A 12,357-nucleotide genomic window follows, 5' to 3' on the forward strand; every position below is an offset into this window, starting at 1 on the left:
TTAGGGATATCTACGGAATAAGTTAAATGCATAAATCGTCCGATTCGGAGTCAGAATAACAAGTGAAGTCTAGGTGGATTTTTCCTTAGGTATTGTCTTAATTCAATCATTTTTCCAAAAGTAATTCCTCAATTCTATTTTTTGAGAATTCTTAGTTTAGATAATTAGTTAGTTAAAACAAAACCCCCTTATTCTTAGGCTAGATAATAAAAAGACAGTCATTACTAGTACTTTTATTTCCTTTGGGTTCGACAATCTAGTCTTGCTAAAACTATACTACTATTCGATAGGTACACTTGCCTACATCGTGATAATAGTTAGTTTCAAGAACGATTAATTATAAATATATAAAACTTACCTGTCACGAAAATCGCGATCAAGTTTTTGGAGCCGTTACCGGGGAACTAAGATATTAGGAACACTCAATTTTTATTACTTTATCCATTTATTTTTCTTGCAAGTTAATTCCATTTTATTTTTATTTATTAATTTATTTTTCTTTATCTTGGCAGGTTTTTATAGTTTATGACTAGAAGAAACCAGTTAGGACCACTACTTTTTGATGAAGAAATCGATCGCAAAGTTCGCAGAAACCAAAGAGAAATAAGACGAAGCTTAAGATACACAAAGAACGAGCAAGAGGATGATACTCAAACCCCAACCAAAGATATGGCTGAAAACCAAGACAATCAGCTACCTCCTATGATACTCGTTGAACTAGCAAATCAAAATCCTGCTCCTCGTACTATGTATGATTATGCTAAACCTACTTTAACAGGAATTGAGTCAAGTATAGTTAGACCTGCTACAGGTGCAAATACTTTTGAACTGAAACCTAACACAATTCAAATGATACAGCAATTTGTTCAGTTTGATGGTTTTCAGGACGAAGATTCCAACGCTCACTTGGCAAACTTTTTGGAACTTTGCGATACATTTAAAATCAATGGCATTTCTGATGATGCCATACGTCTTTGGTTGTTTCCCTTTTCATTAAAGAATAAAGCTAAACAGTGGTTGAACTTGTTACCACGAGGGTCAATCACTACTTGGGAACAAATGACAAAAAATTTTCTATTAAAATATTTTTCACCAGTTAAAACAACCAAATTACATAATGATATCTCTTCGTTTGTGCAGATGGACTTAGAAACTCTTTACGATGCATGGGAGATATACAATGACTTACTAAGAAGGTGCCCTCACCATGGGTTACCGCTTCGGCTACAGTTTCAAACATTCTATAATAGCCTGAATCCTTTGATTCGACAAATGGTTGACGCAGCTGTTGGTGGAACCATCAATAATAAAACACCTGAAAATGCTTATGAGTTTATAGAGGAGATGTCACTGAACAACTATCAGTGGAAAGTCAAGAGGACAAAGCCAACTAAAACAGCAGGCGTTTATAACGTCGATTTGGTTACTGTGCTGTCAAACCAGGTAGAATTTCTGAATAAAAAGATTGATGGTTTACTTGGTTCTATTCAGGTACATCTAGTAATGAGGTGCGATTCGAATGGAGGAGAAGCGTGCACAGAATATCAACCCTTTTGTAACACCCCTAACCCGTATCCAACTCTGAACAGGGCTCGAGGTGTTACCAGTACTTTACACTTTCGGTACACGAACTCAAGTCTCAAAATTTCATTTGAATTTAAAACCTTTCAATCATGAACATCTCGTCCCTTGTATAGGCCTTCGAAACCTATAACATATCAAAGGAAACATGGGACAAATTCGGGCTCGTTCGAATTCCCTTGGGCTCCTCAGAACATTTTCCTTAGCAAAAAGGGGCACACGCCCGTGCAGGTGGGCCGTGTGGACTCACATGCCCGTGTGCCTTGGGGCACGTCCATGCCTTTAACCCATGGGCAACATTGACATTTAGGCACGGCCATGGCACACACCCGTGGACTCACCCTGTGTTCAAAACTTGAGCATTCTATTAAATTAACACGGCCCAGACACACGCCCGTGTGTCTTACCCGTGTACAACTTCGAGCTAAAAATTTTTAAGTGCAGGGGACACACGGCCTTAGCACATGCCCATGGGAGAAAACCGTGTGTCACACACGGCCTAGACACACGCCCGTGTGTCCAACCATGTGGACTCTAATAGGCTATTTTCTAAGCCTAAAGTCACCAATTTCTACCTCTTATGTTTAGAAATTTCCAAGTTTGAGAGAAAACACAATTTTACATTTGTAAATAATCTTAATAAAACTCATTGTATGGAAACCTCATATCATTGGTTTCATACATGATAGGTTATTTCCCATTTAGTGTTTATGGGTTCCCATACTGCATTAATCCATCCGAAATTGGCTCATTCAAGAGACTCATTGCCAATTGATAGCAACCCATCGTTTGTAAATAAAACCATGCATAAAATTGTAGGTCATAGCCTACTTAAATTAAGCCAACTTTCATGGCTATATACAAAGAGATAAATATATTTCTACATGCCTTCATTTGGCAAATCAAATGACACATATAACAAAATACTCAAAAATACTATACAGGCCATTGAACAAAATCAACAAAGTCTCGATACCAAAGCTTATTTAGTTGATAGTGTGTTGACTCTCCAGATGTCCTCTAATCCTTTCGAGTCCTCGAGCTCTGTGAAACAGGGAAAAAAAGAGGGGTAAGCATTAAGCATTTACATGCTTAGTAAGCTCGAATAACCGGAAAGTAAACTTACTGAGTAATTAGCATACGTCCATACTTAAATCATGGAATCATCTATTATAAAATGATTTCCTATCATGTGCACTCAATCAAAGAGTTAGTCACTTAACAAAACATCATGTAATTTATATAGATGAGTTCATCATTCATCATCTTGTTAGCATACACCATATTAACCCCGTTGAGTTTCTAGGAAATCTCGATGGAATACCCAGTATCCGTCAATTCTCACGAATGATCATTTTACATATATGCACTCCCGTTAACATCACATTTCAGGGCAGAATTACCAGTCCTGTAACACCCCTTACCCGTACCCGAGGTCGGGATAAGGTACGAGGCGTTATCGGACAAACATACAAACATTAAACTATAATACGGGCCATAAAATTTCATTCATATTTCAAAACATTCATTCACTTACACATAGTCCCTTATTTGAGTCTACGAAGCCCGAAACATACTTTAGAAAGGGTTCAGGACTAAACCGAGAACTTACGAAAATCTTGGAAATTTCATGCTTTAAAGCTCCACAAGCGCGTGTCCCAAATTTGTGTTCCATACACGGCTGAGACACATGGTCGTGTCTCTGCCTATGTGGAATATACCTAGGCTATTTTCCAAGCTTTGGTCAACCTTAATCTCTTACACACTTATACAAAATCAAAAGCATATAACACGGTATTCATTTAATGATTAAATATTCTCAATTAAACCACAAACATAGCATTTGTATATCATCACACATGTGCCTCTCTTACTCATTTTACCTTGTTTATTATAGTACCACTTATACATTTATACCAAGATTATCATCTTACCAAATATCTTCAGCTTAATCATCAAGCATTCATATTTAAAACTAGATCATATCTTTATAAAATACCACAATTCAGATACGCAAAATAACATGTTTGCCTGAAACATTTCAATTCAACTCCATACCCAACAAGCATTACATTGAGACTAGTCATATATATATACATGCCATGATACATATCATTCTCTTTCTGTTTTCTTATAAACACATATCATTTATTTCATTATATCAATATTTTACATACCATAGTTTTCATATATTCCACATATATTTATTTTCCTCCTCCTCCTCTGCATTCCACATCCTTAATGTATATAGCATTCTTGTAAGTACGATTTCACAATTTACTAATAAATGCTCACATCAAACTGTCCACACAAATCATAGTCACTTACTTATTTATAATTCAAGCTACAGAGCTCCAAATTAAGATCCCTAAATTTCCCCTGAAACTAGACTCACATATCTTTCCACCATAAAATTTTCATAATTTTTGGTTCAGCCAATTAGTACAGTTTATTCATTAAAATTTCCCCTGTTTCACTTTTTGACAGTTCTGACCTCTCTTCACTAAAAATTAATTATCTCACAGTACAGAACTCGGATAATGTTCTTGTTGATTTATCTTGAAAATAGACTCATTAGGGATTTTAAAAATATAAGTTTAAGCCTCTAATTATTTTTATCCAAATTTTTGTGATTTTCCAAATTCAGAACAGGGGATCACGTAATCATTCTGAACCAGTCTCACAAAAACATAAATATCTCAAAATATGGAACTCCTTTTCTTGCTCTGTTTCTTTTATATGAAAATAAACGCATTAGGATTTAATTTTATATCTCATTCAGTCTCTGATTCAATTTCTACTATTTTTGGTGATTTTTCAAAATCACGTCACTGCTACTGTCCAAAACAGTTTTATTGCTAATTCACTCTTTCACACTTTCTTTGTATGAACCTCATTTTAACATACATATCACAAATCATTTTCACCATATTTCATACATCACAAGTTTAGGCCCATGATCAAAAGGTCACCATAAAACCATCCTCATGTATAACTTACTTGTTTATAACCTTACCACATCCTGGTCACTTAATGAACACATCATTCACATAACCAAGTTTCTGCTCTTATTCATCACAAAACTCACAAAGCAATACATAGAGAGTCTCCCGTTGAACACTTCGGATCAATCCTCGATACTTGGTGGTTTCAGCAAATAGCTCCACCCATCATATAGTTCGGCTCTCTTGTACACATGGTGAACACTCAGTACCACCCATGTGACCTAGCCAATTTATCTCGTAGCTCTCTTGTCTACATGGTGTCCTTCACCTGGAACCACGCATGTGACCTAGCTACATATATCCCGTAGCTCTCTTGTCTACATGGTGTACACATAGTATCACCCATGTGACCTAGCTACATCATAATGTCTTGTAGCTTTCTTGTACACATGATGTGCACTCAGCCCCATACATGTGACCTAGCTACATACTATCTGTATCATCCAATCTTTCCGAAGGTTCAACCGGGATTTCTCTCTATTTTCCAACAATTTCACCAATCAAGTAATTATCCACAAACATATTTCCAATATTATTATAAAATATCATAATACAAGTAATATTGATGTATTACTTACATATAAACTTACATCTCATTTAATATCGAGGCAATAACATTAAATTACACATTGCCTTATTAAAAATCATATGAACTTACAATTTCCCATAATATCCATAATCATAGAAATCACATTTATGTATGATAATTAAATGCACTTCATGTACCATAGACATATTTTTAAATCAATTCATAAACTTGGCACCATAATCATTTAATTTAACATAATTCAATTAATTCACTAAATTTAACTTTCAAATATAAATTACAACATTATTGTTGTATTATTATCATACCAACTTACATACTTTCAACATCTTGGAAATCAGAATAAATATATCAATTTTACATTGAAAAATGCATAAATTAATTCTTATTATACATATGAACTTACCTCGATACTAAAACGGCCATTTTACCAACTTTCCCAATTTTCGATTTTTCTCTCATTCTAGGTTCAAATCTCATTTTCCGGGATCTAAAACATCATATTTTACTTATTTAATTAATTTACTATTCAAAACAGTCCTTAACTCAAACTTTGGAAAAATTACAATTTTGCCCTTAAACTTTTGCATATTTACACTTTTGCCCCTAGGCTCGGGAGTTAAACTTCATCCCTTATTCTTATGTTTTATGACACGTTGATCACTTTCCCCTTATATGGCAACATCAAATTCTCACTCTAACATATACTTATGACTATTAGGTATTTTTACCGATTAAGCATTTTACTCGTTTTCACTCAAAACCGAGTAGCACAAGTTGTCTAACATAATTTAAAACCTCATATTCTATTATAAAACAACAAAATAAACACATTTCACCTATGGGTATTTTTCCAAATATGAACCCTAGCTTAAATTATTGCTAGAATAAGCTTAATCAAATTACCGGGATTCCAAAAACGTAAAGAACTTGAAAAACGGGGTTGGAACGGACTTACTATTGAGCTTGGAAAGCTTGAAAACCCTAGCCATGGCTTCCCCCATGCTAATTTCGGCCTCCATGAAAAAGATGAGTCAATTTTGGCATTATTTTCCCTTTTTATTTCTTTTAATTACCAAATGACCAAAATGCCCTTCCTTACTAAATTTTCAAAAATTCCATCCATGTCCATTTTTTTTGTCCATCACTTAGAAATTGGTAAAATTGCTATTTAAGACCTCCTAATTAATATTTCAAAGCAATTTCATACTAGAAACTTCTAGAATGCAAGTTTTGCAACTTATTCAATTTAGTCCCTAACTTCAAATTGAGCACTTTATGCATAGAATTTCTTCACGAAATTTTCACACAATCATGCAATCATATCATAGACCTCAAAATAATCATAAAATAATTATTTCTATTTCGAATTTTATGGTCCCGAAGCCTCTGTTCCAACTAGACCTAATTTTGGGCTATTACAAGTCTAGGCTAAATTCCCCATATCATGAACTTGTAAGGTGATGTCGAGATTACCAGTCCAGGCTAAATCCCTTATAGTGACAAACACCCTTGTTGATCTCGGATCTGAATTACCACTCCAGGCTAAATCGGATTACCCGTCCGGGCTAAATCCATAGTGCACACATATTCTTCGGGAGGCTTGATCATTCAAGGAACACCCGTCTGGCCTAGATTCCTTTTTATACTTGAGATCACGGATTACCCGTCCGAGCTAAATCCTTACTGCAACACATGCAGGATCTCATTCCACATATAAAACATGGTTTATCCATCGAATTCCCTTTTTAACCTCAACCGAGACGGTTATCAACAATTCATTATCAAAGATGCATTTCATACATTTTCATGCCATCAATAATTGCAAATATCATGCATTCATAAATCATGCAATTATACATATTAGGGGTTTACTTTAAGTTATCCGAACTTACCTGGTACTCTTCTCGAAAATGTGTTTCGGTTATTCTGAAACCTTGCGTTTACCACGATCGACCTCCGGAATTTGTTCCTCGGGGTCTATATCAGCAAAATTAACCCATTAATATGCCACATTATACATTTTGAGTTTAATATCTACCCTTGGTTCAAATGACCATTTTGTCCCTAACCTTTCACATTTTTACAATTTAGTCCCTAAGTTCGTATAATGAAACACATGCACTTTCTACCTTACCCAAGCCTAGTCGAACACTTTTCCTTCTTATGGTAGCCCACATTATCCATTAATTTCTCATTTCTATCACACATTTACATCTTTTGGAAAATGGTCCTTATAAGGGTTTCTTATGAAAATCAATTAGAAAAAGATGTTTAACACACATTAATCTTTCATATTCCTCCATAATCTATTAAAATACAAGCAACTCATGCATGGGTAAATTTTTAAACATGAACCCTAGCATGAAATTTGGTTAGAAATGGGGAGATCAAGCTATCGGGATTTCAAAAATACAAAGAACGTTAAAAATGAGCCTTGGGAGCACTTACTATTAAGCTTGAAAATGTTGAAAACCCTAGCTATGGTGTCTCTTCAATTTTCGACAGCCATGGAGAAGAAAATGGTTGATTTTGGCTTGATTTTTCCTATTTTAATTTATTAAAATGATAAATGACTAAAATGCCCTTATGCCCCTTTCTTTAAAATTTCATCCATGCAAGCCCATTTTTGTCCAAAAATTTAGAATTTGGGAAAATTTCTCTCCAAGACCTTCTAATTCATAATCTAAAGCAATTTCATATGAATTGCTTCTAGAAACCAAGTTTTGCAATTTATTCAATTTACTCCCTGATTTCCAATTTGACACCTTATACTTAAAATTTCTTCATGAAACTTTAACACATGCATATACTCATATTCTAGGCCTCATAATAATCATAAAATAAATATTTTGATGTAGGATTTGTGGTCTCGAAACCACTATTTCGACTAAGCCCTATTTCAGGATGTTATATTTCTCCTCCCTTAGGGTCTTTGTCCTCGAAAGTCTTACCAAGAAATAGATACGGATATTGACTCCTCATAGTTCTTTCCAGCTCCCATGTAGCCTCTTCTACACCATGTCATTGCCATAAACATTTTACAAGAGCCACATCTTTATTTCTCAACCGTTTAACTTCGCGAGCCAATATCTTAACCGGTTCCTCTCCATAGGTCATGTCTGGCCGAATTTCAATCTCAGTCTGTGAAATTACATGAGAGGGATCTAATCGGTATCTCCTTAACATGGATACATGGAACACGTTATGAATCTTTTCCAGTTCGGGTGGCAACACCAAACTATAGGCTAATGGCCTATTCTTTCGGTAATCTCGTACAGTCCAATAAATCGCAGACTCAGTTTACCTTTCTGACAAATTTCAATACCTTTTTCCATGGAGACACTTTCAAGAATACTCTATCCCCAACTTGAAACTCAATTTCCTTTCTTTTCAGGTCAACATAGGACTTTTTCCTATCTGATGCTGCTTTCAAATAATCTCGTATCACTTTAACTTTTTCTTCGGTTTCTTTAATCAGATCAACTCCATGAATCTGATGTTCCTTGAGTTTTGTCCAGTACAATGGAGTCCGACATTTCCTACCATACAAGTCCTCATAAGGTGCCATCTTCAAACTTTTTTGGAAACTGCTATTGTAGGCAAATTCTACCAATGGTAGGTATTTTTCCCAACAACCCTGAAAATCAAGGATGCATCAACGCAACATATCCTCAAGAATCTAAATCACCCACTCAGACTAGCCATCGGTCTGAGGGTGAAAAGCTGTGCTAAAGCTCAACTTTGTACCCAAGGCTTCTTGTAACTTCTTCCAAAATCTCGAAGTGAACCTCGGGTCTCTATCAAAGATAATCGACAGTGGTACTCCGTGCAATCTTACTATCTTAGAAATGTACAAATCGGCCAATCTATCAAGAGAATAATCCGTCCTTACCGGAATAAAATGAGATGACTTTGTCAATTTATCCACTATAACCCAAATGGCATCCTTCTTTTTCGAAGTCCTAGGTAATCCTGTCACGAGGTCCATGGTAACTCTGTCCCACTTCCATTCGGGGACCATTACAGGTTGTAACAAACCTGAAGGTACTTGATGTATAGCTTTAACTTGCTGACACACCAGGCATTTCGATACAAATTCAGATACATCTCTTTTCATACCATTCTACCAGTACATCTTCTTTAAATCATTGTACATCTTGGTACTTCCCGGGTGAACAGACAAACGGCTGTTATGTGCTTCTTTCAAAATCTTCCGAATAAGTTCATTGTCTTTGGGTACACAAACCCTGTCTCTAAACATTAAACATCCATCAGGACTAATTCAGAATTCTAACTCAACACCAGACTCACATTGAGCTCTTTTTACTTGCAAGTCATCATCATTAAGCTGAGCATCAAGAATTTCCTGTAGAAATGTTGGCCTAGCCTCCAATTCGGCCAGAACTGAACCATCATTAAGCAATGTCAAACGAGTATCCATAGCTCTCAAAGCATACAGGGATTTTCTACTCAATGCATCGGCGACCACATTCGCCTTTCCCGAGTGATAATCGATAATCAGGTCATAATACTTAATTAATTCTAACCATCTTCGTTGTCTCAAATTTAGTTCTTTCTGAGTCATCAAGTACTTCAAACTTTTGTGGTCCGTGAATATACTGCAAGTCTTGCCATACAAATAATGCCTCGAAATTTTCAAGGCAAAAACAATAGCGGCAAGCTCTAGGCCGTGGATTGGATAATTCTTCTCATGGGGCTTCAATTGTCGTGAAGCATATGCTATCACTTTGCCATCTTGCATAAGCACACACCCCAATCCATTTAAGGATGCATCACTGTAGACCACAAATTCTTTTCCCGGTTCAGGTAGCACTAAAATAGGAGTTTCGGTCAGTAATGTCTTTAACTTCTCAAAACTTTGCTGACATTTTTCCATCCATTCAAACTTAACATCTTTCTATACCGACTTTGTCATCGTTGTCGCTATCATAAAAAATCCTTTTACAAACCTTCGATAGTAACCGACTAAGCCCAAAAATCTTCTAACCTCGGTTACATTCTTAGGTGATTTCCATTCAACAATTGCAGAAATCTTACTTGGATCAACTCGGATGCCTTCACCCGAAACTATATGACCCAAAAATCCAACCTCCTAGAGCCAAAACTCACTCTTCCTAAAGTTAGCATATAGTTGCTTTTCTCGCAAGGTCTGGAACACAATTTTCAAGTGCTTCGCATGCTCTGTCTCATCTTTAGATTAGATCAAAATGTCATCAATAAACACAACAACGAACTTATCCAAATATGGCTGAAAGATCCTATTCATTAGATCCATAAACAAAGCCGGTGAATTCGTCAGCCCAAACGGCATGACAAGAAATTCATAATGGCCATACCTCGTTCTGAAAGCTGTCTTTGGTACGTCCGATTTTTTAACTCGCAGCTGATAATAGCCAGACCTCAAGTCTATCTTAGAGAATACTGTGGCTCCTCTCAACTGGTCAAATAAATCATCGATCCTTAGCAAAGGATACTTATTCTTGATAGTCACCTTATTCAGTTGTCAATAATCGATACATAACCTCATTGAACCATTTTTCTTTTTTACAAACAACACGGGAGCACCCCAGGGTGAAAAACTTGGCCTAGCAAATCCTTTATCCGTCAACTCTTGCAACTGTGCTTTTAACTCCTTCAACTCGGTAGTTGCCATTCTATACGGGACAATAGAAATGGGAGTCATCCCTGGCACCAACTCAATACCAAACTCTATCTCTCTTTCAGGGGGTAATCCAGGTAATTCCTCTAGAAACACATCTGAATACTCACATACTATCGGCACAGACTCAATCTTCAATTCAATTTCCTTAGTGTTCATCACAAACGCAAGGTAAGCTTCGTATCCTTTCCTCATATATCTCTGGGCAACCATTGCAGTAATTACAGCTGGCGACAAATGCAATTCTCTTGATTCGATTCGTAGAGTCTTACCATTCAGACATTTCAACTCAATATACTTACTACCACAATTCACAATTACATCATGAAGGGCTAACCAATCCATACCATGTATTACATCAAATTCATCATATGGTAACAACATAAGGTTAGCCGGAAAACACTGACCTTGAATTGTCAAAGGACAAGTTTTACAGACTTTTTCAACCAGGACTGATCTGCCTAGTGGGTTCGACACTCTAATGATGAATTCTATAGGTTCAACAGATATGTTCATACTAGACGCTAATCTCATGCAGATATATGAATGCGTCGACCCCAGGTCAATTAAAGCAACAACACTGGTATTAAAAAGAGAGAAAGTACCCGTAATAACATCAGGAGCAGAGGCTTCCTCTCGAGCACGTATCGCATACGTTCTTGCCGGGGCTTGAACCTATGATTTTGTAGCGCCCTTCGTCTCGACTCGACTACCACTAACACTCCTAGGGTATCTCGGAGGTCTATCTCGTGACATGGGAGCATTCGTCTTTTGAGCTAATTTCTCATCTTTTTCAGCTCGTTCCGGGCAGTCTCTAAGAAAATGATTAAGAGAACCACATCTGAAACATGCACCGCTTTTCATTCAGTATTCTCCGAATTGAAATTTGTTGCATCTCTTACACTTCAATTTTTGATCGTTTACACTCTCCACACTAGTTACCATCGGGGAGGAGGACTTTTGACCTCGTTGCTTAGAGCTTCTTGATCTACCCGAATATCCCACTGACGAAGTGAAGCGTTCATGCAGGCTCCTGGCTTTCTTCGTGGAGAACAAGAGTGTCTTACCACTAGACCTCTTACTCGTAACTCGAGCCTTTTGCTTAGCTTGTTTTCTTTCATTATTGAGTTCCTCTGCCTTCTTGGCTCGACCGGCCAATGCGGCAAACTCCCGTATTTCCAAGATCCCAATCAACAACTTGATGTCCCCATTCAAACCTTTCTTAAAGCGTTTACACATTTCCGATTCCATTTGGACCCATTCAGTTGCATACTGACTTAGTCATACGAACTCTCTCTTGTATTCTGCTACGGTCTTGTTCCCTTGTTTGAGTTCCAGGAACTCCTTTCGCTTCGAGTCCAAAAACCGTTGGCTAATGTATTTTTTCCTAAACTTTGCTTGGAAGAAATCCCAAGTAATATTTTCTTTCGACACTACCGAGGATATGGTTTTCCACCAATTGTATGCAGTATCCTTCAAAAGGGACACAGCACACTTCAAACACTCTTCGGGTGTGCATGACAAATCATCTAGCACCCGCG

The 12,357-nt window shown here is 36.7% G+C and overlaps 1 non-coding gene across 1 annotated transcript; it reads right to left on the reverse strand.

Annotated features, from left to right (window-relative positions):
• Positions 1 to 1,108: 1,108 nt before the first annotated feature.
• On the reverse strand, positions 1,109 to 1,214 carry LOC121231128 (small nucleolar RNA R71). Its single transcript, XR_005929196.1, has one exon. It is a non-coding gene; the product is annotated as a small nucleolar RNA R71 (small nucleolar RNA).
• Between the last annotated feature and the right edge of the window lie 11,143 nt (positions 1,215 to 12,357).

The sequence above is a fragment of the Gossypium hirsutum genome, chromosome A06 (assembly GCF_007990345.1).
Source record: "Gossypium hirsutum isolate 1008001.06 chromosome A06, Gossypium_hirsutum_v2.1, whole genome shotgun sequence".
In the NCBI taxonomy this organism is placed as follows: domain Eukaryota; kingdom Viridiplantae; phylum Streptophyta; class Magnoliopsida; order Malvales; family Malvaceae; genus Gossypium; species Gossypium hirsutum.